This window comes from Chiloscyllium punctatum, chromosome 13, assembly GCF_047496795.1.
Source record: "Chiloscyllium punctatum isolate Juve2018m chromosome 13, sChiPun1.3, whole genome shotgun sequence".
Classification (NCBI taxonomy): domain Eukaryota; kingdom Metazoa; phylum Chordata; class Chondrichthyes; order Orectolobiformes; family Hemiscylliidae; genus Chiloscyllium; species Chiloscyllium punctatum.
The window spans coordinates 11,622,206-11,648,429 of NC_092751.1; positions in this window are offsets into that span (position 1 = coordinate 11,622,206).

Below are 26,224 nucleotides of genomic sequence, written 5' to 3' on the forward strand. Positions count from 1 at the left end.
TCCTTTCTCAGTTACAGAAACACAACTAACACAATGTACTCCAGGTGCCCTCTCAGTAACACCTCATACAGCTGCAGCGACACATACCTTTGTTCTGAATGATTCTGTTGACAAAATGTGCCAATATTCCAGCTTTACACCTTTTCAAGTAGCAACAGGCTAATATGGGCTGAATGGCCTTCTCCTATCCCTCTGTAAGAGTCCCATTGGGATAGAATTGCTTCGGCCTGTTCCTGAGCAGCAGTCTCAATGCTCTGTCTCAAGGTTATGAAAGGATTTGATAACAGGGCATTAAAACCAGGAGTGGCCGCACACCGGTCAAAAAGCACCGTACTTTGTGTTCAGGTATCGAGAAACTTACCCACCCGACGTTTTTTATGCAGCCGATCTGTTATTTTATAATTGCCTCCTTTCATAAACAGACTGGAACATATATAGACGCATGCAGTGTCCTGTTATTACTCTCATATACAAGTTAATAAAAAGATATAAAGGATTTAAAGATTTATGATCCATTCCTCAGCAACCCTCATCCATTCCATCCAAAACCAGGAAATGAAAAGTGATGTTTTGAACAGGTTAATTGAGTCTATTTGTTGAGTGACTGCGATTAATGCCAATCTCCATGGATTCCAATTCTGCCAGTGGAGGGTTTCCATCTTTTAATGATAAATGGGCTCCGTTCAATGTGTCAACCCATAACATGAGCGGAACCATCACCGACAGCACTGACAGGGATCAGCAGATCCAGAGAGAGGGGGAGGAGAGATTAGAATCTGAGAACATTAGACTGGAATATTCCAGCAATATACAGGAGCTTATCCGATTATGTTTGGAATCTTTCTGCATTTTATTGTTGGTCATTATCATCGTAGATCTATTACACTTTTCTCATTATTCAATATTTTTATTATCCCTTCCTGACTGTCATTGGTGTTCCTGGTGAGTGTCACTGTCCAGATTTTGTTTTCTATAAACCAGTTATGACTGTATTATTGTTTTTTCATATAGTCTACACATCTTGTCACTGTTATTTTTTTCCTGTTGAATCTCTCAATCCAGATATTCACTCTACAGACCACTACTAACTACATTAATGAACGTGTTCAATTACTTCTTGCTCTCTGCTCTGACAGTGCTACTCACGGGTCTCTATGTTGAACTATTCAGTTTCATGGGAGAACCACAATGCATCGTAACATTGCCTTTGCTGTTAAGAGCATGGAGGTCACCGTCTACTGCTCTGGTTACAAACTCCACTTCCTTCCACTGTTTCCATCCCATCCCTGGCCAATATCTGCAGCTGAAGCAGACAAGTCACAACTGTAGGAGATCCCTTTGACCATGAGCTGATTCTTGACACCATGCCCTGACCATTTCTAACTTGAAATACTCACCACCCCAGAATATATCTCACTGGTTTATTCCATCTGCTGTTTGAACCTTGAGCTATGAAATACTGTCTTAATGAAGTTAATAATCTGCTGCTGACGCTCCGGCTTCAAACCTGCCGAAGCAAATCTGATTAAAACTCACACCAAACTCCCATCCCTCTGTCATTCATGTGCACACTGATTTATATTGCTGTTGAGTCTGGCAATGACTTTATTTTAACATTCTCAAACACTTTATCTCATCTATCCTTGATATTCCCCTCGTTCTCTGTGTAGATTAACAAAAAGCTTGCCAGTTGTTCGTATTTAAAATAGTTTCCTCCATCTGCGTTCGTTCTCAAACAATGAGTTTCGCATTCAAACACACACACACGCACACACACACACACACGTGTTTTGGTGATGTTAATAGATTGAACAGTTCATTTGTAGAACGTACTGTATCCATTATTCGGTTAAGGTTTCCAATAGTTACGTTATTCTAAATTCCTCTTCATTTTGTATGGATTTCCATTCGACGATAGTGAGGTAGAGCAACCCTATGGCAGCCAAAGGCCTGATCAGGATCTGTTTAAATACATCCAGGCATTATCTAAATTTGATGAGAATGATGGGGTAGCCTTTTTAATTTCATTTCAGAAAGTGGCTAAACAAGTGCAGTGGCCAGAGAACATGTGGATTTAGTTTATCCAAACAAAGCTGATAGGTATTTGCATCCCTATCGGAGGAGGTGAAGAAAGCCATCTGAAGTGCATATGAGCTTGTGCCAGAAGCCGACAGTGTTTCAGGAATCTAAAATAGCGTCCGTGGTTAAACACATATTGTGTTTGAAAGAATAAAACAAAGTAATTTTGAAAGGTGGGTAAGGGTATTAAAAACAGAGCAAACCTATGACACACTGAGAGAGACTCTAATTTTGGAGAAGTTCAACAATTCACTTCCTGCAGTCATGAGAACTCATGTGGAAGAGCAGAGAGTTACAATGGCAAGGTTAGAAGCTGAAATGGATGATGATGATTGGGTTCAGAAATCAAAGTTTGGTTTCTGTGAAGGATTGAGAAGAACGTGTGAGATCTTCTTAAAACTTATACCCGTGAGAGTAAGGTTTACTGGTATAGGCCAGGAGTAGCAGGTGAAGAGGTTATAGCATTAAGAGTAAAGAAGGATGTAATTCTTTTATGCTGAGACATGAGGAGCTATGCCATTCAGAGGGACTATTGGAGAGATGAGAAGTGCTCCGTTACGTAACGTGTGGTTGGAGTGTCCAGTTGAAACACCAACAGATTTATTCCACAATGGGGAAGGAGGCCTTGAGCTTGGTGTTGGCGTTACAACACTTTGGCATTTAAATTACGAATAACGTACATGAGACAAATCTTTCTCACTGATCATGACCCCTTAAAGTTTTTGGAGAAATTTAGGGAGAAAAGTACCAGTCTGTTTCGACTGAGCTCATTCTTGCGGCCATTCAATTTGAAATTATAAAGTTGACAGGGCGAGGAAACTTAAGTTTTGACACGTTGAGGAGACTTGGATGAAGAAAGACAAAGGCATTCTGTGGCAGGAGTAAAATGACTGAAATCTAAACTAGTTGTGAACATTTGTATGCTCACAGTCAATGTAATGTATATGCATTTCAGTCTACTAATAGTGGAAGATTAGGAGATCGAAAATGAATCCATCTTTGCATATTGATGTATTATTTTATTACAGATGGAGTTGTGAGGATACTATCACTGTAAAAAGGTTATTTTCTCTTCGATGTTTTTTTGAAGAGAGATTTTAAAGGCAGAGGTGCAGAACTACTGTCTAAACACATTTTAAGTAAATAACTGAGAAAGCCTTTAGGTTTTATTAAAACGGTGGTAACAATGGAAGGGCAGTGGCCAGCTCTCCCAGACCAGGTTTCCTCGTTTTGTTTTTAGCTGCAGCATTCAGAAGCTGTTCGGGTCCCAGAATGGTTGGAAGTCTCAATACATGATCCCTCACTGCCTTTTTCTCTGAGATCTCTGTTGATGTTCATTTCTCCTGGATAAGAAATTTGCATGTAAGAATCTGTATTTGAATATATCTTTCTGCCAAGCAGTGTATACCAAGAAGGTACTGTATCTATTGTTTGTGTAAGTGTTCCACATATAAGCCATCCTGAAATGTTCTTTTCTTTGATTGCATATTAACTAAAGCATTTAAATAGATTATACTTTGCTTAATGTCGAGTGGTTTGACCAGTCACAACATATCTGGGAAGCACACTTCACATCTATATTCAAATTAAGGAAAGGTTTGGGTCTAAGCGGCCTTCTTAAAATATTTTGCAGGAATCTGGTCTGGTCCACAACACTTATAGACGAGGGGTTTCTGACTGACTCCTGTTATTGAAAAGTTAGTGCAGCAGCAGGGGATGGTTTGCTGGAGGTTGTGCTGTGAGCTGCCTCAAACATTCAGGGAGACCTGAGGATTTGGTGACCGAACTTTGGATGGAGCATGGGGACTGTAGTTACAACATCTGTGTCTGCAACATGAACAACAAATGGAGCAGAGGCTGCAGAGAGGGGAAACTTTGAAACCACACAGTGAGTGTTTGTGGGGAAAGGGATCTGCTGTGTCCACCACGGATTTTCCAGGAACAGTTTCCCAAGCTCCACTTGACCCAGGAGCAGAGTGTAAGGGATAACTGATTGAACAGGGAGTTGGTCACAGAGCGGTGTCACCTCCTACAACACGACCTGCAGCTTCACACCAGGGGGAGGATGGTGCTGCCAGTGGCTGTTCGGGTCACAGTTTCATTCAGCTTCTATGTTCTGGAACTTTTCAAACAGAACTGGGTGACATATCCATCATCTGCCAGTATGTTGCCATCAATGTAACCATTCAGTGACAGAGGATATATATGGGGGATGAGGTAAATACATTGTTTCACCCTCAGCAGGTGTATCCATAATAGTAGGATTCCCAATGGTGTACATGGCATCTGCGGAGTCGCCATGTCAATGGGGAGAGGTAGAGGAACTGAAGGAGCACTCTCTGTATTAATCTTGCAGCATGCCCATCACAGTACATAATGTTGGAGAATACCCCTGTCCAGACAGCAACCACAGCCTCTTCATTCACAAGCAGGCAGCCATTCCCATCGTCTTCGCGTCTCCATGTAGGAAGGAGTGAATGTATCTTGGATAAAGGCCAACCCCTTGATACACGTTTGAAAACAGCATCCCCCATCACCAACCAAACACTTCAAAACATTCCATGTGTACGGAGAGCAATGGGGTCACTTGGAGCATCAAGGAGCAGATGATCAGGGATAGAGCAAAACCTCCCATGTCTGAACGGGTCTGAGTGAACCCCCCCAGTACACAGTCTCATTAATCCCTGTAATCCCTCTCCATTTCAGTAACATACTGCCTTCCATTATTCCTGTAAATGAAATGACAGATTATATCATGTTATATTGCAGCTGCCAAATTATTCTCCATTGCCTTTCCCTCTCTGCATCGATCTGTAGACCCTCCACTCTCTCTTGATAATTTAATCTCTTGCTTATCACAGCAACATGACCAAACTCAGCATCTGTATATCTGTTCCATCCTCCTGATCATTGATATAGATTGTAAATAGTTGAGGACTCGGCACTGGTCACTGTGTGACTCCACTGGTGACGTTCTGTCAAACTGATTAAGACTGATTTATCCGGAGTACCTGCTTCCTGTTTGATACATAATCCTCCCCCATTACTGTGTAACACAGTCGTAAAGCTGAATATGAACAAGGAATATCTGTCAGGAATCCAACCCTTCGAACCTGCTCCGCCATGGAATACAATCATGGCTGATGTCATCGTGGCCTCTGTTCCACATCCCTGCTATCTCTCAATTCTCAAACTGTCGTCTGTTATTGTAGACTGCGCCACATGAAAAAATATCCACTCCACAGCTACACTTTCAATGACGTTTAGCATTTTACAGACCTCAATGAGCTCTCCTATGGTTCTTATAAACTCGACAGTACAGGCCTAAACTGCTCAATGTCTCTTCATAAGACAAACACTTCAAATATGGAATCAATCTAATGAAGCTCTTCTGAATTGCCTCCAATGGAAATACCTCATTCTGCAGGACACCCAAACTGTACTCCAGTTGCAGCCTCACTAATGCCTTACATAGCTACAGTAACACTCCCTACCTTTCTACTCTATCCTTTTACAAATAAATGATGAAGTTATACTTGTATTCCTCATTACTTCAAGTACCCGCAAGCAAGTTTTCTGTGATATGCATGCAGGCACCCAGCTCCCTCTGCACCTAACCATATTGAAGTTTCTCTCCATTTAGATAATCATTTGCCTTTTTATTAGACTGGCCAACTTGAATAACCCCATATTTATCCACTTTAATTTTCATTGCCAAATGTTGGCCCATTCACCCAGCATATCCATATAGTTTTTAAATCTCTTGCATAATCATTCCGAGGTAATTTCCCACCAATGTTAGTGTCATCTGAAAATGTGACTATAGTATTTTCTGGAGCTCAAAACGTGATGCTGGAAAAGTGCAGCAGGTCAGCCAGCATCAAAGGAACAGGAGAATCGACGTTTCGGGCATCAGCCCTCCTGTTCCTTGGATGCTGCCTGACCTGCTGCGCTTTTCCAGCAACACATTTTCAGCTCTGATCTGCAGCATCTGCAGTCCTCACTTTCTCCTCCCTATAGTATTTTCTATCCCGTCAACCGAGTAATAATGTCGATCACAAATGGTTGAAGCATGAGAACTGAAATCTATGGCATCCAACAAATTGCATTTTCCAATAGAAAATGACACAGCTAATTCATCTGACTGCATTTTGTTGGTTAACCAATCCTCCATCCAAGCCAATAAATTACTCCTAAACTGATGCTGTCTGATCTTACCACTCACTCTTTGGAGAAGGGACGTATCTGAATCCTTCACGAAGACCAGATATATTCCATTTCCAGGATTCCCACCATCCACCTTGTTTGTCACATCTTTAAATAACTCAACAAAACACTTCAATCATAATTTATCTTTTGTAAAACCATATTGATTCAGATGAATTGTGGTTTATGTTTGCAAATGTCCACAACAATGGATTCTAATAATTTGCCTTAAATTACAATACTTTATTGTTCCATTTTACTCCCTGATGTATTAAGTTATTATAAATTCTTCCCTTTCTAAAACATTTACGTTTTCTTTGAATTCCTGTTTGATGGACAAAAGGGTTTTAAGAGATGTGCTCCAATTGCTGTATAAGTGGGATGTGTGGCTGACTGGACACATCATCCTGCTGGTGTACAAAATCGATGGGATGAAGTCTTTCTGGTCTTTCCATGTTGTCATCTCCAAGGCCAGAATGACCACCTCCTGTTGATGCGTTAGAGGAGTGGGGGATGATGGAATCTTCCCGTTACTGTGTAACATTTTGAGGGTCTGATGGGTCTTCTCATATTTCTCCATAATCGGTGGAGATACTGAACGGTCTCCTCGTGTCCCAGAGATGGGACCAAGGGAGCGATTGGTCTTCTCTTGTTCCCACACAACAGACACGTGTCTGAATTACCTCCTCCTTTCTCATGAAATAAGTCTCAGATAGTTTTTATCCTTATCCAATTCTCTTGCAACAGACTGGGTGGGTCTGAATGGCCTCCTGTTATCCCAGTGTAACAAATCGACAGTCACTGTGTGACCGCTTTTAGTTCCTATGTCACCGACTTGAGGTGGCTGAATGGACTGATCCAGTTGCTGTGTAATAGGATACAGGTGCTGCATGGCCAACTCTGGGGCCAGTGTTATAGATTCAAGGGGCTGATTGGCCTCCTCCTGTAAATATACATTCAGCTCCAGGGGCTGAACAGCCTCGTCCTCTTCTAGTGTAATCGGGTCAAAGGCCTGAATATCCTTGTGTTGTTCCTGTGTAACAGGCTGGAGAACGGAATGGATTCCTCCATTATCTGTGTAATTCTCTTCAGTTGATGACTCCTTCCTGTCATCTATGTTGAAATAAGATCTTCTTTCATTTTTGTAAACTCCAATGGCTATTGGATCAATCATCTCTGAGCTGCTTCCAATATAACAACATCCTTTCTTCATTGAAGAGATTAAATCTGTACACCCTACTCCAGATGTGATTTCACTAAGATCCTGTACAGCAGCAGCAACACTTTATCAGCCTGCTGTAAGGTTCCCAACCAGGTTAGAGCTGTCTCAGCTCTCTGGGGGAAAACAGAGCATTTATGAACGATCATTGTTCTCTACTCCACTAGCATAACGGGAGATCAGGAGAAAATGTCACAATGGGGCTGAAGAAGATCATAAATGATGTGGCAAGATGATCTTTAACATTAATCTCAGCAAATCCCACGTCACTCAGATTCTACAGAATCTTGTAATGTAGAGCGTAAAAACAGCAAGGAGGAGCAAACATTGATGTGAGTTATATATCAAAGTGAAAGCTGCAATACAAATGCTGGACATGTTATAAAACAGGAAAATGAGATATACACATTTGTGGGTACTGCAGTAATAATGTCCTGTTTACATTATATCTAAACTGTGTTAACCCAACTGAATGCTAATGCTGGGAAAAATGGATTTCATGAGCATGTGTTAGATAGCTGGCATTAACATTTTGTCGAGCACGGAGCGAGAGATCAGGTTATTTAGGAATTGGTGTTGGATGATCAGAAAAGCTAATTGGAAACTTTGCTGTAATGGACCTTTTGGGAACAGTGACCACAATGCATTGGTTTTCTTTTATGCTGTTTGAGTACACGGTAGTGTTTGTTTTATTTGAAGTCACTGTTATAAATCTGAATCATGCAAGCCCTGAAGGTGTGAGGAGAAAGTGGGCACTGCAGCTGCTGGTGATCAGTGGCGCTGGAAAAGCACAGTCAGGCAGCGTACTAGGAGCAGGAGCATTGTCGTTTCGGGCACAACCCTTTATCAGGAATGAGGCTTCTGGGTCAAGGGAGCTGAGAGATAAATGAGAAGGCGGTGTGGCAGGAGGGAGGGAGCTGGGAATGCGATAGGTAGATGAAGGTGGTGTTGAAAGTGATAGGTGATGAAGGAAGGCCTCATCTACTGCATCCTTTAAACTCACGGTGGTCTTCTCTACATTGGCGAAACATACGTGGATCATTTCAGAGAACATCGCTGGAACAGCCACATTGACCAACTCCACCACCTTTTGGCTAAACACTTGAACTCTCCTTTCCACTCTGCCAAGGACATGAGAGTCCTGGGCCTCCTCCATCGCCAAACCCGAACTACCCGAAGCATGGATGAAGAAAGCTTCCTCTTCTACCTTGGGACCCTCCAACCACAGGGGATTAATGTAGATTTCACCAGTTTCCCCATTTCCCCTAACTCCACCTTATCCCAGTCCAATCTTCCAACTCAGCACACTCCCCCTTTTGAACGTTCGTGTGTGTTCATCTTCCTTCCCATCAATCTGGCCCACCCTCCTCTCCGACCTAACCCTTTCAGCCTCACCTTTAACCACCTATTAGGTCAATGGAAGCAGCTTAGAAAAGTGCCAAGTGTTGTAGTAAGGTAGTGGATTCGGAGAAATGTAGGACCCAGCAACGGATGACCAAGAAACTGAGAAGGAAATCAAAAAGCGAAACAGCATGCAAACAAAATAAAAACATAAAGACTGCTTAAAAGAAACCATAAAGACTGCTAAAAAAACATAAAGACTGCTTAAAATAAAACGTACATCAGTGTATGAAACAAAAGTAAAAACAAGGTCAAATGTGGAACAGTGGGTGTGAGGACAGGGTAATTTATTGTAGAGAACAGAGAAATCACAGGGTAAAGAAACTGTTTCTTTGGGTCTATCTTCAAGGCAGAATATCCAGAAATTCTCCCAGAAATACCAAGTAACCATGGGACTTGTGTATTTAAGGTCTAAGATCATTCTTATCAATGTTGAGGTCATCTTTGAAAAGAATGCTGGATTGAGTATTTATAAATCTGACAGATCAGATGTACTTCATTCAAGAATTTCAGAGGAAGCAGCAATAGACGTATTGATTGCATCGCAGATTTTCATGTTATTTTCCAATACATTCCGGAAAGATATTTAGCCAATCTGGATATGGCAAAAGTCATAAATTTTATCCAATAGTTTAAGAAAGGATGAAGATGGAGAGTGGTGAACTACAGACCAGTAACTTGTCATCCGCGGTCGGGTGTCTCTTGGGCTGAATTACAAAGAACGCGTTCCTGGATATATAGAAGGTAATTGGAAAACTGGGGAGGATGATAATGCATCGATTAAATGAAAACCATAAGTGGCAAACATTTTTTGGAATGGTTTGAAGATGATTCTTGTGGACGTAGGCAACGAGGAACTAATGGATAACATATCGTTGGATGTTCAGGAGGATCTTTTTTTTAAGAACTCTCTCACTATCATCATAAGAAAAGTTAAAGTGAAAGGAATTGGGAAGAACGCATGTTGCTGGGACATACCTCTGCAACAGGCAGGACTTGAATCCAGTCCTACTAGTCCAGAGCTAGGAACACTCCCACACAAGTTCAGGAATTGAAATCAAATCCAGAGCTCTGGCTCAGAGGCAGGGACACTACCCACCACACTATCAGACCCAGATTTTGGGTCATATTTTAGTGCCCACTTTCAGTTCAGTGTGGATTTATTATAATCAGGTTACCATTGCTATAAACATCTTTAATCACTATTATCTGTAGTCTGCAATATTAAGGAAAGAAATCCTGCAGACACACTCTGCCCAATGAAGAGTCTCAAACAGATATTTATTACTGAACACCAGAGACGAAGGTAGAGCTTAATTTCTGGTCCCAAAACACCGATCATTCTTACCCACCTCTAACGTGCGACTGCCCTCTTCCTAAAACCATGAAGCGACACCATGCCGCTGATTACTGTCCAGCCTCTCCTCCCCACTGACTGTGTCTGTAATCTGTCCCTCCTCCCCCTAACCACACAAGACAACCCAAGCTCAGGGTCTTTGTGAAAATCAAGGCTGGCGTGTGCAGGCCTCCTGGACAGGGATGGGCGTTTTAAAATTGAAGGGGGAGGGGGAGGTGGCAGTAATATCACACACTGGGCTGGGGGGTGGCAGATGGAGTTTAGTTTGGATTAATGCGAGGCATTGGATTTGGTAAATCAAACAACAGCAGGACCTATACAATTAAAAGTAGGGTCTTTGGCAGTGTTGTGGAACAGAGACCTAGGCCGTCAGGTATAATTCTTTAAAATTTTCATCTCATATAGATAGTGCGATTAAGGAGGTGTTTAAAACACTTGTCTTCATTGGTCAGACCTTTGAGTATCGGAATTGGGACGTCAAATCTTGTGGTTGTACAGGACATTAGTGAGACCTCTTCTGGAATACTGTGTCCAGTCTGGTCATCCTGCCCGCCCATTCCATAGGCATACCTCCCTCTGGGTGAAAAAGCTGCCCCTAAGATCACTTTTAAATGTTTCCCCTCTCACCTTAAGTCTATGTCCTCTAGTTTTGGACTCCCTGTGCCCTAAGAAAATACCTTGACTCTTCACTTTAATATTACTGACCTTGATATTATTAAACTGGAGAGGTTTCAGAAGAGTTTAACCTGGATGTTGCTGGGAAAGGAGGGATTGAGCTATAAGGAGAGGCTGTATAGGCTGGGATTTTTTCACTGAAGAATATGAAATTAAGCGGTAACTTTACAGAGGTTTATAAAATATTGAGGGGTACAGATAAGCCGAAGGGCTGATGTCTTTTCCCTAGAGTTGGGGATTCAAAACTGAGGGATATTTTAAGGTGCGAGGAAAAAGATTTACAAAAGTCAGGAGAGGTAATTATGTAAGACAGAATCTGGCTTGTGTGTGGAATGAACTTTCAGATGAAGTGGTGAAAGCAGGAACAGTTACAACGTTTAAAGGACATTTAGATCAGTCCATGGATAATACATCAGTTTGGATGGTGCTGTGAGCAGCTGCCCTCTCCCTCCCCCTCTCTGAAAGTATCCCTGTTGGTTTTCACCCTCTGCAAATGCCTGTGCAGTGGCGTGGGGAGGCCAGCAGAGGGTGGCATTGCATCACTTTAGGCACCACAGAGACTGGCAGACCTGCCCCACACAGAGACACACAGATACACACAGCAATTGTTAGGACACAACAGTGAGTTCATCTGGTAATATAAACTAAACATAAAGAAATGCTCAATTTGTCTTGTAAACTGTTAAAATATGAGTGACAGAAAACTCCCAAATTCCACTGTTTAAACAAAAATATCAATTTATTTTTTAACTCTGAAAGTTAACATTTTACATCAACTGTTCACAACTCTGAGACCCTATTTCTCTAAACTGCTTATTACCCTACTCCAACTCTACAGTAATTTACTGTTTCAAAAATACACTTATTAAAATTACATAAATGTAATTTCAAAACCACACAGCAGCTGTTGTTTCATCTGACCTCACACCAAAATCCTTTTTTCCCATCTTTCCTGGGAAGACAGGCTCATGTTACAGGATGCTATCGAAGTGTCTACATTTCAGTATTCTGCAACCTGGGAACACATCCTTCCATGACACTGTGTCTCAGTGTCCCCATCTTTGTCTATACACCAAACCCGTCCCATGTGGTGATATTTAAACTGATTCCCCCGCCGTGTCTCTGTGGCAGTGATGTTCACACCCACAGCACCCCCTTGTCAGGGCACAATGGAGAGTTCGAGCTGTAAATGGGAGGGAGCTGCACATCCTGTCACTTCCAGCCCGGGCTGCAAGTTTCCCCACACTGGGCAGGAATCTCACACAGTGTTACTGAGGAATGCACTGGGGTGGTATACACAGTCCTACATGCTGGGACGGTAACTGCTCCTGGGTTACAGATCAATGCACTGGGGTGGTATACACAGTCCTACATGCTGGGACGGTAACTGCTCCTGGGTTACAGATCAATGCACTGGGGTGGTATACACAGTCCTACATGCTGGGAGGGTAACTGCTCCTGGGTTACAGATCAATGCACTGGGGTGGTATACACAGTCCTACATGCTGGGACGGTAACTGCTCCTGGGTTACAGATCAATGCACTGGGGTGGGGTACACAGTCCTACATGCTGGGAGGGTAACTGCTCCTGGTTTATAGATCAATGCACTGCTGTGGTCTGCACAGCTCCCCATCCTGGACAGATATCTAGTCCGAGTTTATATATCAATGCACTGCTGTGGTTTACACAGCTTCCCGTCCTGGACAGATAGCCGGTTGCTGAAAAGGGCTTATGCCCGAAACGTCGATTCTCCTGTTCCTTGGATGCTGCCTGACCAGCTGCGCTTTTCCAGCAACACATTTTCAGCTCTGGACAGATATCTAGTCTGGGCTTATAGATCAATGCACTGCTGTGGTCTGCACAGCTCCCTGTCCTGGACAGATAACTAGTCTGGACTTATGGATCAATGCACTGCTGTGGTCTGCACAGCTCCCCGTCCTGGACAGATATCTAGTCCGGGTTTATAGATCAATGCACTGCTGTGGTCTGCACAGCTCCCCGTCCTGGACAGATATCTAGTCCGGGTTTATAGATCAATGCACTGCTGTGGTATGCACAGCTCCCCGTCCTGGACAGATATCTAGTCCAGGGTTATAGATCAATGCACTGCTGTGGTCTGCACAGCTCCCCGTCCTGGACAGATATCTAGTCTGCGTTTATAGATCAATGCACTGCTGTGGTCTGCACAGCTCCCCGTCCTGGACAGATATCTAGTCTGCGTTTATAGATCAATTCACTGCTGTGGTCTGCACAGCTCCCTGTCCTGGACAGATATCTAGTCCGGGTTTATAGATCAATGCACTGCTGTGGTCTGCACACCTCCCCGTCCTGTACAGATATCTAGTCTGGGGTTATAGATCAATGCACTGCTGTGGTCTGCACAGCTCCCTGTCCTGGACAGATAACTAGTCTGGACTTATGGATCAATGCACTGCTGTGGTCTGCACAGCTCCCCGTCCTGGACAGATATCTAGTCCGGGTTTATAGATCAATGCACTGCTGTGGTCTGCACAGCTCCCCGTCCTGGACAGATATCTAGTCTGGGTTTATAGATCAATGCACTGCTGTGGTCTGCACAGCTCCCCGTCCTGGACAGATATCTAGTCCGGGTTTATAGATCAATGCACTGCTGTGGTCTGCACAGCTCCCCGTCCTGGACAGATATCTAGTCTGGGTTTATAGATCAATGCACTGCTGTGGTCTGCACAGCTCCCTGTCCTGTACAGATATCTAGTCCGGGTTTATAGATCAATGCACTGCCGTGGTCTGCACAGCTCCCCGTCCTGGACAGATATCTAGTCTGGGTTTATAGATCAATGCACTGCTGTGGTCTGCACAGCTCCCCGTCCTGGACAGATATCGAGTCTGGGTTTATAGATCAATGCACTGCTGTGGTCTACACAGCTCCCCGTCCTGGACAGATATCGAGTCTGGGCTTATAGATCAATGCACTGCTGTGGTCTGCACAGCTCCCCGTCCTGGACAGATATCGAGTCTGGGTTTATAGATCAATGCACTGCTGTGGTCTGCGTTGCTTCCCATGCTGAATACTTGCTGGAGGAACACAGCAATCCAGGCAGCATCAGGAGGTATAGAATTTGATGTTTCAGGTGTAACCCTCCTTCAGGATTCTTACAGAATGGTTCCACCTCCTGATCCTGTCAGCATTGCTGTGTTCTCCCACCTTCCTGCCTGTCTACTTTGGACTCTAGCATCTGCAGCTTTTCTGTCTCTATCACAGCTTCCAAAACTGGACAGATGTCTAGCCTGCGTTTGAAGATAAGTGCCCTGACATGATCTGTGTGCAGTGTTCCACTCTGGCCAGATTGCTGGATTGTATTGACCAGTGTAATGGATGAATCTGGACAGATTGCTGGATTGTATTGACCAGTGTAATGGATGAATCTGCACAGATTGCTGGGTTGTACTGAGCAGGACACTGGCCTGGTCTGTACAATGTTCCACGGTGAACAGATATCTCCTCTGGGTGTATGGTGTCTGGGCTGGTTCTGGGAGGTGGATTGAGAATGTGGTATATCTCACCATTTCAGCTGATCTGGCAATGCCTTTCGTTCCCATTCCTGTGATTGGACCCTCCGTCTCTCACCCCATTAATGTTACAGTGTGTCCAGGCACAGGACAACATGTTGGTGGGGTGGGTAGGGGGGAAAGGTCATGGATAGGTCAAGGGGTTACCCGGAACGTTCTGTCCCCAACATTCTGTAACTGCCATTCCCCGGAACGTTCTGTCCCTGACATTCTATAACTGACATTCCCCGGAACGTTCTGTCCCTGACATTCTATAACTGCCATTCCCCGGAATGTTCTGTCCCTGACATTCTATAACCGACATTCCCCGGAATGTTCTGTCCCTGACATTCTATAACTGACATTCCCCGGAACGTTCTGTCCCCGACATTCTATAACTGACATTCCCCGGAACGTTCTGTCCCTGACATTCTATAACTGACATTCCCCGGAACGTTCTGTCCCTGACATTGTTTGTGAACGGCAGGACGTCAGTGAATTGAACAAACGATAAGATCCCGAGGGAAGAGATCCCGTTCCAGGGAGAAGGAGACACTGTTCCGAAGGCCCCTCAGGCAGTTAAAGGGGTGAATACGTTTTCCCTGCATTGACATTTCTTCCCGACACAGAATCGACCACAATTTAGACCAAAATACAGAAATTCCCAAACTCCATTTGTCTTCAGGAAACTGGGAGAGAATCCTTCAGGACAGCAACGTTTCCACCCTCTGTATTAGGAACTGGGAAGGAGTGACCTGTGTCTGCTCTCGAGTGATTGAGTGTGTGGGAATGTTCTAGAAACCATCTGTCGTTATGGATGTGTCTCTGTGTGTTTGGGGAGGGAGGGTTTCTTGTGGCTTATGTCACATTTTCGTCAATAATTCAGACCTTCCCATTTGTTATTCCAGCTCCAATTATTTTAATAAAGCCCTGAATACAGGGACACATTTGAAAATCTCATTGGGTCCCCGATCAAACGGGTCCCTTTGCCTCCAGGCTGATGGATAATGGGTTTGTTTTCCTTCCTCACAGTTAACGTAGTGACCATCTACGTCCTGCTTTATAAAGATTGTGGATTATCTCCATGTGTCAGACGTTACCTGGGGGCCATGTCAGTGGCGGATCTCCTGGTCATTATCCTCGACCTGATCCTGAGACACATTCCCATTGTTTATCGGGAACAGTTTTATTTCCTGTACTCCGTCCAGGTGTGTAATATCCACGCCGTCCTACTTTATGCAGCCACTGACTGCTCTGTCTGGTTCACCGTCACTTTCACCTTTGATCGGTTTGTGGCCATTTGTTGCCAGAAGCTGAAAAGTAAATATTGCAGTGAGAAAACGGCGGCTGTGGTTCTGGGAGCAGTGACTGTGCTGAGCTGTTTAAAGAACATTTCCCGGTATTTTATGCTCGAGGCTCGGTACTGGCTGGGGAACACCCCCTGGTTTTGTGATGTAACATACGCTGTTGTATTCTCCAGTGTCTGGGCCACAATCGAGTTCCTCCACCACATTCTAACCCCGTGTGTCCCATTTCTCCTGATTCTGCTGCTCAATGTTCTCACCGTCAGACACATTTTAGTGACCAGCAGATCCCGCAGGAGACTCCGCGCTCACACCAATGGGGACGCTCAGTCTGACACTGAAATGAGAAACCGAAAAAAATCCATCATTTTACTGTTTGTGATCTCGGCCAATTTCATCCTGTTATGGTCAACGTTAATGTTGTATTCTATATGGACCCGGATGTTGTTTATTGGGTATCGGTCTGTGTATCTCCATGACTTTGTGCAGGAATTGGGCTTCATGCTGCAGCTCCTCAGTTGCTGCACAAACACCGCGATTTATGCCGTGACTCAGACTAAGTTTAGGCAGCAGCTGAAGAATGTGCTGAAATATCCCTTCACCCAAATCCATCCATCCATCAAATTCCCTCATTAATCAATCCATCCGGGATTTTCTCATTTCAGTTCAGTGTTTCAGCGATGGAGCAGCCTGTCGCTATGGTAACAGACTGAGGGTAGCGCTGGTTTGTCCATCCTTATCCCACAGGGGGGTTACAGGGAAACATTTCAATGTTTCTCACAACTCAGGGGCCAGTGAGAAAAGGCACCATCCCACTGACTGTATCCATCACTTCCATTTGTAACCAATAAAAATGTTGATTAAAGAGTGCCGAGCAGCAGAGTGACCGATGTTGTTGTGTGTCTTTGTGTTGGAGAAGCTGAGCTGGAGAGAGACAGACTCAGCCCCAAGTCCTGGGCCTCAGGGAAGGGGAGGGCACCCCGCCCTGAGCTCAGGCGCTGGGTTTAACTCCCTCTGTACCCCCCCCTCCAACCTGGACTCCCCATTTCCTCTCCCCTACCCTTTCTCCTTATTGCTCTCCCTCTCTATCTCTGCATACTCTTTCCTTCTCAACACCTCTCCTTTTCACTCTCACTCATTCCCCCGTCTCTATCACACACACCCCCAATCCCGGTTTCTCCACCTGCCTCCACTCTTCCCTCTCTCCCTCCTTGAGAGAGAGAGAGAGGAGATAGGAATGGAGTTGAGAGAGGGAACGAGAGAGGGGCAAACAGAGGGGGCAAGAGAGGGAGGGAGATGGCAGCAAGAGAAAGAGAGAGAGAGACAGGGGCGAGAACGAGAGAGAGGGGGAGGAGAGAAAGGGAGATGAGGCGACAGTGATTCGAGAGATTGTGAAAGAGCAGGGGGAGACAGGGTGGGGGGACGAGAGACAGGGGGGTGAGAGAGAGGGGCAAGACAGAGAGAGGAGGCAGGTGAGAGAGAGAGGGAGACAGACAAAAGGGTTGGGAGAAACAGGGGGTGCGAGAGAGAGAGGGGCGCGATAGAGGGGAGACCGAGAGAGGGGGGGGCGAGAGAGGAGGCAAGAGAGACAGGGGTGCGAGAGAGGGGGGATGAGAGAGAGGGGGCAAGAGAGAGAGGCGCTAGAGAGACAGAGTGGTGAGAGAGAGAGGGGGGCGACGAGAGACTGGAGGTGAGAGAGAGAGGGTGACGAGAGACCGGGGGTGACGAGCGAGACTGGGGGTGAGAGAGACCGGGAGTGATAAGAGAGACTGGGGGTTGAGAGAGACCGGGAGCGAGAGAGAACAGTGGCGAGAGAGAGACCTGGGGTGAGAGAGAGGGGTTGACATGAGTAGACCGGGGGCAAGAGAGACTGGGGGCAAGTGAGACTGGGCGTAAATGAGACCAGGAATGACGAGAGACCGGTGGAGAGAGAGACCGGGGGTGACGAGGGATACCAGGGGTGAAGAGAGAGACCGGGGGGTGAGAGAGACTGGGGCGATAGACCGAGGGCAGAGAGAGACTTGGGGGGGATGAGTGACCGAGGGCGAGAGAGACCGGGGGGAGGTGAGCGAGAACAGAGGCGAGAGAGAGTTGGTGGGGGGGTGGGGGGGGGTGCAACGAGAGACAAGGGAATGTGAGAGAGATCAGGGGTGAGAGACGCGGGGGGTGCAAGAGAGACCAGGGGCGATGAGAAAGACTGGGGCGAGAGGAACCGGAGGATGAGAGAGAGACCAGGGGAGAGAGAGAACAGAGGCAAGAGAGACCGGGGTGGGGGGGTGTGTGAGAGAGACAGTGGGGGGGGGAGGGTGAGACAGTGCGGGGGCGAAAGAGAGACAAAAGGCGAGAGAGAACAGGAACAAGAGAGACCCGGGGGGCGAGAGCGATCAAGAGGAGAGAGAGACCCGGGGAGATGAGAGACCAGAGGTGAGAGAGACCGGGGCGAGAGAGACCGGGGAGAATTAGAGACAGGGGGCGAGAAGAGAGACCGGGGGGTGACCAAGACAGGAGCCAACGAGACAGACAAGGAGCAAGAGAGACTGGGGGCGAGAGAGGCCGGGAGCAAGAGAGAGGGGCTGATGAGTGACCGGGGATGACAAGAGAGACTGGGGGTGAGAGAGACTGGGGGCGAGAGAGAACAAGGACAAGAGAGACCCAGGGGGTGAGAGAGATCGAGGGGAGAGAGAGACCGGGGCGATGAGAGACCGGGGAGAGTTAGAGACAGGTGGCGAGAGAGACCGGGGAGAGTTAGAGACCGGGGGTGAGAGAGACTGGGGAGGGTTAGAGACAGGGGGCGAGAGAGACTGGGGAGAGTTAGAGAGAGGGGGCGAGAGAGACTGGGGAGAGTTAGAGACATGTGGCGAGAGAGACTGGGGAGAGTTAGAGACCGGGCGCGAGAGAGACCGGGGAGAGTTAGAGATAGGTGGTGAGAGAGACCAGGGAGAGTTAGAGACAGGTGGCAAGAGAGACTGGGGAGAGTTAGAGACCGGGCGCGAGAGAGACCGATGAGAGTTAGAGACCGGGGCCGAGAGAGACCGGGGAGAGTTAGAGACCGGGGGCGAGGAGAAACCGGGGAGAGTTAGAGACCGGGGGAGAGAGAGACCGGGGAGAGTTAGAGACAGGTGGTGAGAGAGACCGGGGAGAGTTAGAGACTGGGGGCGAGAGAGACCGGGGAGAGTTAGAGACTGGGGGCGAGAGAGACCGGGGAGAGTTAGAGACAGGGGTCGAGAGAGACCAGGGGAGAGTTAGAGACTGGGGGCAAGAGAGACTGGGGAGAGTTAGAGACCAGGGGAGAGAGAGACCGGGGAGAGTTAGAGACCGGGGGAGAGAGAGACCGGGGAGAGTTAGAGACCGGGGGAGAGAGAGACCGGGGAGATTTAGAGACCGGGGGCGAGAGAGACCGGGGAGATTTAGAGACCGGGGGCGAGAGAGACCGGGGAGAGTTAGAGACCAGGGGAGAGAGAGACCGGGGAGAGTTAGAGACCAGGGGAGAGAGAGACCGGGGAGAGTTAGAGACCAGGGGAGAGAGAGACCGGGGAGAGTTAGAGACCAGGGGAGAGAGAGACCGGGGAGAGTTAGAGACCAGGGGAGAGAGAGACCGGGGAGAGTTAGAGACCGGGGGCAGAGAGAGACTGGGGAGAGTTGGAGACAGGGGGCGAGAGAGACCGGGGAGTTTTAGAGACAGGGGGCGAGAGAGACCGGGGAGAGTTAGAGACCAGGGGGCGAGAGAGAGACAGGGGAGAGTTAGAGAAAGGGTGCGAGAGAGAGACCGGGGAAAGTTAGAGACCAGGGGCGAGGAGAAACTGGGGAGAGTTAGAGACCGGGGGCGAGAGAGACCGGGGAGAGTTAGAGACAGGGGGCGAGGAGAAACCGGGGAGAGTTATAGACCGGGGGCGAGAGAACCGGGGAGAGTTAGAGACCAGGGGAGAGAGAGACCGGGGAGAGTTAGAGACCGGGGGCGAGAGAGACCGGGGAGATTTAGAGACCGGGGGAGAGAGAGACCGGGGAGAGGTAGAGACAGGGGGCGAGAGAGACTGGAGAGAGATAGAGACAGGGGTCGAGGAGAAACCGGGGAGAGTTAGAGAGCGGGGGAGAGCGAGACCGGGGAGTGTTAAGGACCAGGGGCAAGAGAGACCAGGGGAGTTAGAGACCGGTGGCGAGAGAGACTAGAGAGAGATAGAGACAGGGGGCGATGAGAAACCGGGGAGAGTTAGAGACAGGGGGCGAGAGAGACCGGGGAGAGTTAGAGACAGGGGGCGAGAGAGACCGGGGAGAGTTAGAGACCGGGGGGCGAGAGAGACCAGGGGAGAGTTAGAGACAGGGGGCGAGAGAGACCGGGGAGAGTTAGAGACCGGGCGCGAGAGAGACGTGGAGAGTTAGAGACCGGGGCCGAGAGAGACCGGGGAGAGTTAGAGACCAGGGGCGAGGAGAAACCGGGGAGATAGAGACTAGGGGAGAGAGAGACCGGGGAGAGTTAGAGACAGGTGGTGAGAGAGACCGGGGAGAGTTAGAGACAGGTGGCGAGAGAGACCGGGGAGAGGTAGAGACCAGGGGCGAGATAGACCGGGGAGATTTAGAGACCGGGGGAAAGAGAGACCGGGGAGAGTTAGAGACCAGGGGAGAGAGAGACCGGGGAGAGTTAGAGACAGGGGGCGAGGAGAAACCGGGGAGAGTTAGAGACCGGGGGTGAGAGAGACTGGGGAGAGTTAGAGACGAGGGGAGAGAGAGACCGGGGAGAGTTAGAGACCGGGCGCGAGAGAGACTGGGGAGAGTTGGAGACCGGGCGCGAGAGAGACCGGGGAGAGTGAGAGACCGGGGGCGAGAGAGACCAGGGAGAATTAGAGACAGGGGGCGAGGAGAAACCCGGGAGAGTTAGAGACCGGGGGCGAGAGAGACCGGGGAGAGTTAGAGACCGGGCGCGAGAGAGACCGTGGAGAGTTAGAGACCGGGGCCGAGAGAGACCGGGGAGAGTTAGAGACCGGGGGCGAGGAGAAACCGGGGAGATAGAGACTAGGGGAGAGAGAGACCGGGGAGAGTTAGAGACAGGTGGTGAGAGAGACCGGGGAGAGTTAGAGATAGGTGGCGAGAGAGACCGGGGAGAGGTAGAGACCAGGGGAGAGAGAGACCGGGGAGAGTTAGAGACCAGGGGAGAGAGAGACCGGGGAGAGTTAGAGACAGGGGGCGAGGAGAAACCGGGGAGAGTTAGAGACCGGGGGTGAGAGAGACCGGGGAGAGTTAGAGACGAGGGGAGAGAGAGACCGGGGAGAGTTAGAGAAAGGGGGCGAGAGAGACTGGGGAGAGTTGGAGACCGGGCGCGAGAGAGACCGGGGAGAGTGAGAGACCGGGGGCGAGAGAGACCAGGGAGAATTAGAGACAGGGGGCGAGGAGAAACCCGGGAGAGTTAGAGACAGGGGGTGAGAGAGACCGGGGAGAGTTAGAGACTGGGGGTGAGAGAGACCGGGCAGAGTTAGAGACAGGGGTCGAGAGAGACCGGGGAAGAGTTAGAGACCGGGGGCAAGGACAAACCAGGGAGAGTTAGAGACAGGGGGTGAGAGAGACCGGGGAGAGTTAGAGACCAGGGGAGAGAGAGACCGGGGAGAGTTAGAGACAGGGGGCGAGAGAGACCGGGGAGAGTAAGAGACAGGGGGCGAGAGAGACTGGGGAGAGTTGGAGACCGGGCGCGAGAGAGACCGGGGAGAGTGAGAGACCGGGGGCGAGAGAGACCAGGGAGAATTAGAGACAGGGGGCGAGGAGAAACCCGGGAGAGTTAGAGACCGGGGGCGAGAGAGACCGGGGAGAGTTAGAGACAGGGGTCGAGAGAGACCGGGGAAGAGTTAGAGACCGGGGGTGAGAGAGACCGGGGAGAGTTAGAGACAGGGGGTGAGAGAGACCGGGGAGAGTTAGAGACAGGGGGTGAGAGAGACCGGGGAGAGTTAGAGACAGGGGGCGAGGAGAAACCGGGGAGAGTTATAGACATGGGGCGAGAGAGTCCGGGGAGAGTTAGAGACCAGGGGAGAGAGAGACCGGGGAGAGTTAGAGACCGGGGGCGAGAGAGACCGGGGAGATTTAGAGACCGGGGGAGAGAGAGACCGGGGAGAGTTAGAGACCGGGGGCGAGAGAGACTGGAGAGAGATAGAGACAGGGGTCGAGGAGAAACCGGGGAGAGTTAGAGACCGGGGGAGAGCGAGACTGGGGAGAGTTAAAGAACAGGGGCGAGAGAGACCAAGGGAGAGTTAAAGACCGGGGGCGAGAGAGACTGGAGAGAGATAGAGACAGGGGGCGATGAGAAACCGGGGAGAGTTAGAGACAGGGGGCGAGAGAGACCAGGGGAGAGTTAGAGACTGGGGGTGAGAGAGACCGGGGAGAGTTAGAGACCGGGCGCGAGAGAGACCGGGGAGAGTTAGAGACAGGTGGCAAGAGAGACTGGGGAGAGTTAGAGACAGGTGGTGAGAGAGACCAGGGAGAGTTAGAGACAGGTGGCAAGAGAGACTGGGGAGAGTTAGAGACCGGGCGCGAGAGAGACCGATGAGAGTTAGAGACCGGGGCCGAGAGAGACCGGGGAGAGTTAGAGACCGGGGGCGAGGAGAAACCGGGGAGAGTTAGAGACCGGGGGAGAGAGAGACTGGGGAGAGATAGAGACAGGTGGTGAGAGAGACCGGGGAGAGTTAGAGACCAGGGGCGAGATAGACCGGGGAGATTTAGAGACCAGGGGAGAGAGAGACCGGGGAGATTTAGAGACCAGGGGAGAGAGAGACCGGGGAGAGTTAGAGACCAGGGGAGAGAGAGACCGGGGAGATTTAGAGACCGGGGGAGAGAGAGACCGGTGAGAGTTTGAGACAGTGGGCGAGAGAGGGACAGGGGAGAGTTAGAGACAGGGTGCGAGAGAGAGACCGGGGAGAGTTAGAGACCAGGGGCGAGGAGAAACTGGGGAGAGTTAGAGGCCGGGGGTGAGAGAGACCGGGGAGAGTTAGAGACAGGGGGTGAGAGAGACCGGGGAGAGTTAGAGACAGGGGGTGAGAGAGACCGGGGAGAGTTAGAGACAGGGGGCGAGAGAGACCGGGGAGAGTTAGAGACCGGGGGCGAGAGAGACCAGGGAGAATTAGAGACAGGGGGCGAGAGAGACCGGGGAGAGTTAGAGACCAGGGGAGAGGGAGACCGGGTAGAGTTAGAGACCAGGGGAGAGAGAGACTGGGGAGAGTTAGAGACCAGGGGAGAGAGAGACCGGGGAGAGTTAGAGACCAGGGGAGAGAGAGACCAGGGAGAGTTAGAGACCGGGGGCGAGAGAGACCGGGGAGATTTAGAGACCGGGGGAGAGAGAGACCAGGGAGAGTTAGAGACAGGGGGCGAGAGAGAGACCGGGGAGAGATAGAGACAGGGTGCGAGAGAGAGACCGGGGAGAGTTAGAGACCAGGGGCGAGGAGAAACTGGGGAGAGTTAGAGACCGGGGGCGAGAGAGACCGGGGAGAGTTAGAGACAGGGGGTGAGAGAGACCGGGGAGAGTTAGAGACAGGGGGCGAGGAGAAAGCGGGGAGAGTTAGAGACCGGGGGCGAGAGAGACTGGAGAGAGATAGAGACAGGGGTCGAGGAGAAACCGGGGAGAGTTAGTGACAGGGGCGGAGAGAGACTGGGGAGAGTTCGTGACCGGGGGCGAGAGAGACCAGGGGAGAGTTAGAGACTGGGGGTGAGAGAGACCGGGGAGTGTTAGAGACCGGGGGTGAGAGAGACCGGGGAGAGTTAGAGACCGGGGGCGAGAGAGACCGGGAAGAGTTAGAGACCGGGGGCGAGCGAGACCGGGGAGCGTTAGAGACAGGGGTCGAGAGAGACCGGGGAGAGATAGAGACAGGGGGCGAGGAGAAACCGGGGAGTTAGAGACCGGGGGCGAGAGAGACCGGGGAGAGTTAGAGACCGGGGGCGAGAGAGACCGGGGAGAGTTAGAGACCGGGGCTGAGAGAGACCGGGGAGAGTTAGAGACAGGGGGCGAGGAGAAACCGGGGAGATTTAGCGACCGGGGGAGAGAGAGACCGGGGAGAGTTAGAGACCAGGGGAGAGAGAGACCGGGGAGAGTTAGAGACCGGGGGCGAGAGAGACCGGGCAGAGTTAGAGACCGGGGTGTGAGAGAGACCGGGGAGAGTTAGAGACCGGGGGCGAGGAGAAACCGGGGAGAGTTACAGACCGGGGGAGAGAGAGACCGGGGAGAGTTAGAGACGGGGGCGAGGAGAAACCGGGGAGAGTTAGAGACCGGGGGCGAGAGAGACCGGGGAGAGTTAGAGACCGGGGGAGAGAGAGACCGGGTCGAGAGACTGCGTGTGATGAGAGACTGGGTCAATGAGAGGCTGACGGCGATGAGACACCGGGGTTGAGAGAGACCGTCGGCGAGAGAGACCGGGGTGTGAGAGAGACCGTGGGCAAGAGAGACACGGGGGGTCAGAGAGACTGGGGGCGAGAGAGACCGGGGGCAAGAGAGGTGGGTGTCAAGAGATACGGGGGACGAGAGAGACCCGGGGAGAGAGTGACCGGGAATGGGAGAGAGAGACCGGTGGGGCAAAGAGAGAGAGACTGGGGGCGAGAGAGAGACTGAGGGTGAAGAGAGACCAGGGGCGTTGAGAGAGAGTGTTGGCGAGAGTGACCAGGGGGCGATAGACCGAGGGCAAAGAGAGAGACCGGAGGTGAGAGAGACCGGGGGTGAGAGAGACCGGGGGTGAGAGAGAAGAGAGACCGGGTGTGAGAGAGAGAGACTGGGGGTGAGACAGACCGGGGGTGAGAGAGACCGGGGGTGAGAGAGACCGGGGGTGAGAGAGAGAGACTGGGGGTGAGAGAGACCGGGGGTGAGAGAGACAGGGGGTGAGAGAGACCGGGGGTGAGAGAGACCGTGGGTGAGAGAGACCGGGGGTGAGAGAGACGGGGAGGGTGGGGGCGAAGAGAGATTGGGTGCAAGACACCGGGGGCGGCAACAGAGAACGGGGGGGTGAGAGAGATGCAGGCAAGAGAGAGGGGGTGACAAGAGAGACTGTGGGCAAGAGAGAGATGGGGAGAAGAGAGACTGGGGGCAAAACACCGGGTGGGACGAGAGACCGGGGGCAACAAGAGAGACAGGGGGTGAGAGAGACCGGGGGCAACGAGAGAGACCTGGTGCGTGTGAGACCGGGAGGCGATAGAGAGACTGGGGCGAGAGAGAGTGGGGGGGTGAGAGAGAGACCAGGGGTGAGAGCCCGTGGCGAGAGTGACCAGGGGGTGACGGGGCGGTGAGAGAGACCGGGGGCAATGAGAGAGACCTGGTGCGAGAGAGACCGGGAGGTGAGAGCAAGAGAGAGTGGGGGGTGAGAGAGAGAGATCGGGGCGGGGGAGGTGAGAGAGACCGGGTACGAGAGAGACTGGGAGGTGAGAGAGAGACTGGGGCGAGAGAGACCAGAGGGCGAGAGAGAGACTGGGGGCTAGAGAAAGGGGATGACGAGAGAGACCTGCGGGGTGAGAGATAACCGGGGGGTGGCATGAGACTGGGGGCGAGAGAGACTGGTGGGGGAGCCAAAAGAGAAAGGCGGCAAGAGAGACTGGGGGGCTTGAGACTAGGGGGGGTCGGGGGGGTGGGAAGCGAGAGAGCACTGGGGCGAGAGACACTGGGAGCGAGAGAGGCCGGAGGTGACGAGAGACAGGGGGCAACAAGAGAGACCGGGGGTGAGAGAGACCGGGGGCGAAAGTGACTGGGGACAAGAGAGACCAGGGACGAGAGAGCAGGGTTGACAAGAGAGACCAGGACGACGAAACAGACCAGGGACAAGAGAGAGACCGGGAGGTCGATAAAACAGACTGGGGGTGAGAGAGACTGCGGGTGAGAGAGACCGGGGAGCGAGAGAGACCGAGGAGCGAGAGAAACGGGTTTGCGAGAGAGACCAGGGGGCTAGAAAGACCGGGGGCAAGAGAGAGACCAGGAACGAGAGAGGCTGAGAAGTGAGAGAGGCCAGGTGCTAAAGAGACTGTGGGCAATGAGACACACCAGGGGCAAGAGAGACTGTGGATGAGACACCTGGGGTGATGAGAAACGAGTGTAAGAAAGACTGGGGGTGAGTGACTGGGGCGAGAGGCCGGGAAGCAAGAGAGGCCGGGTGCAAGAGAGACAGGGAGCAATGAGATAGACCGGAGGCGAGAGAGACTCTGGGTGAGAGAGACTGGGGGAGAGACACCGGGGGTGATGAGAGACTGGGGGCAAGAGAGACCGGGAGTGAGAAAGAGGGTGTGACGAGAGAGACCGAGGGTGAGAGAGACCAGGGGCAAGAGAGAGAGATGGGGGCAAAGGGAGACAGGGGGCAAGACAGACCGGAGGGGGCGAGAGAGACCAGGGGCGAGAGAGAGAGTGGGAGAGAGAGAGAGACCGGGGGCGAGAGAGGCCGGGGGGGCAGCGAGAGAGACCGGGGGCGGCAAGAGAGACTTGGGGTGAGGGAGACCGGGGGGGGGGGTCAAAG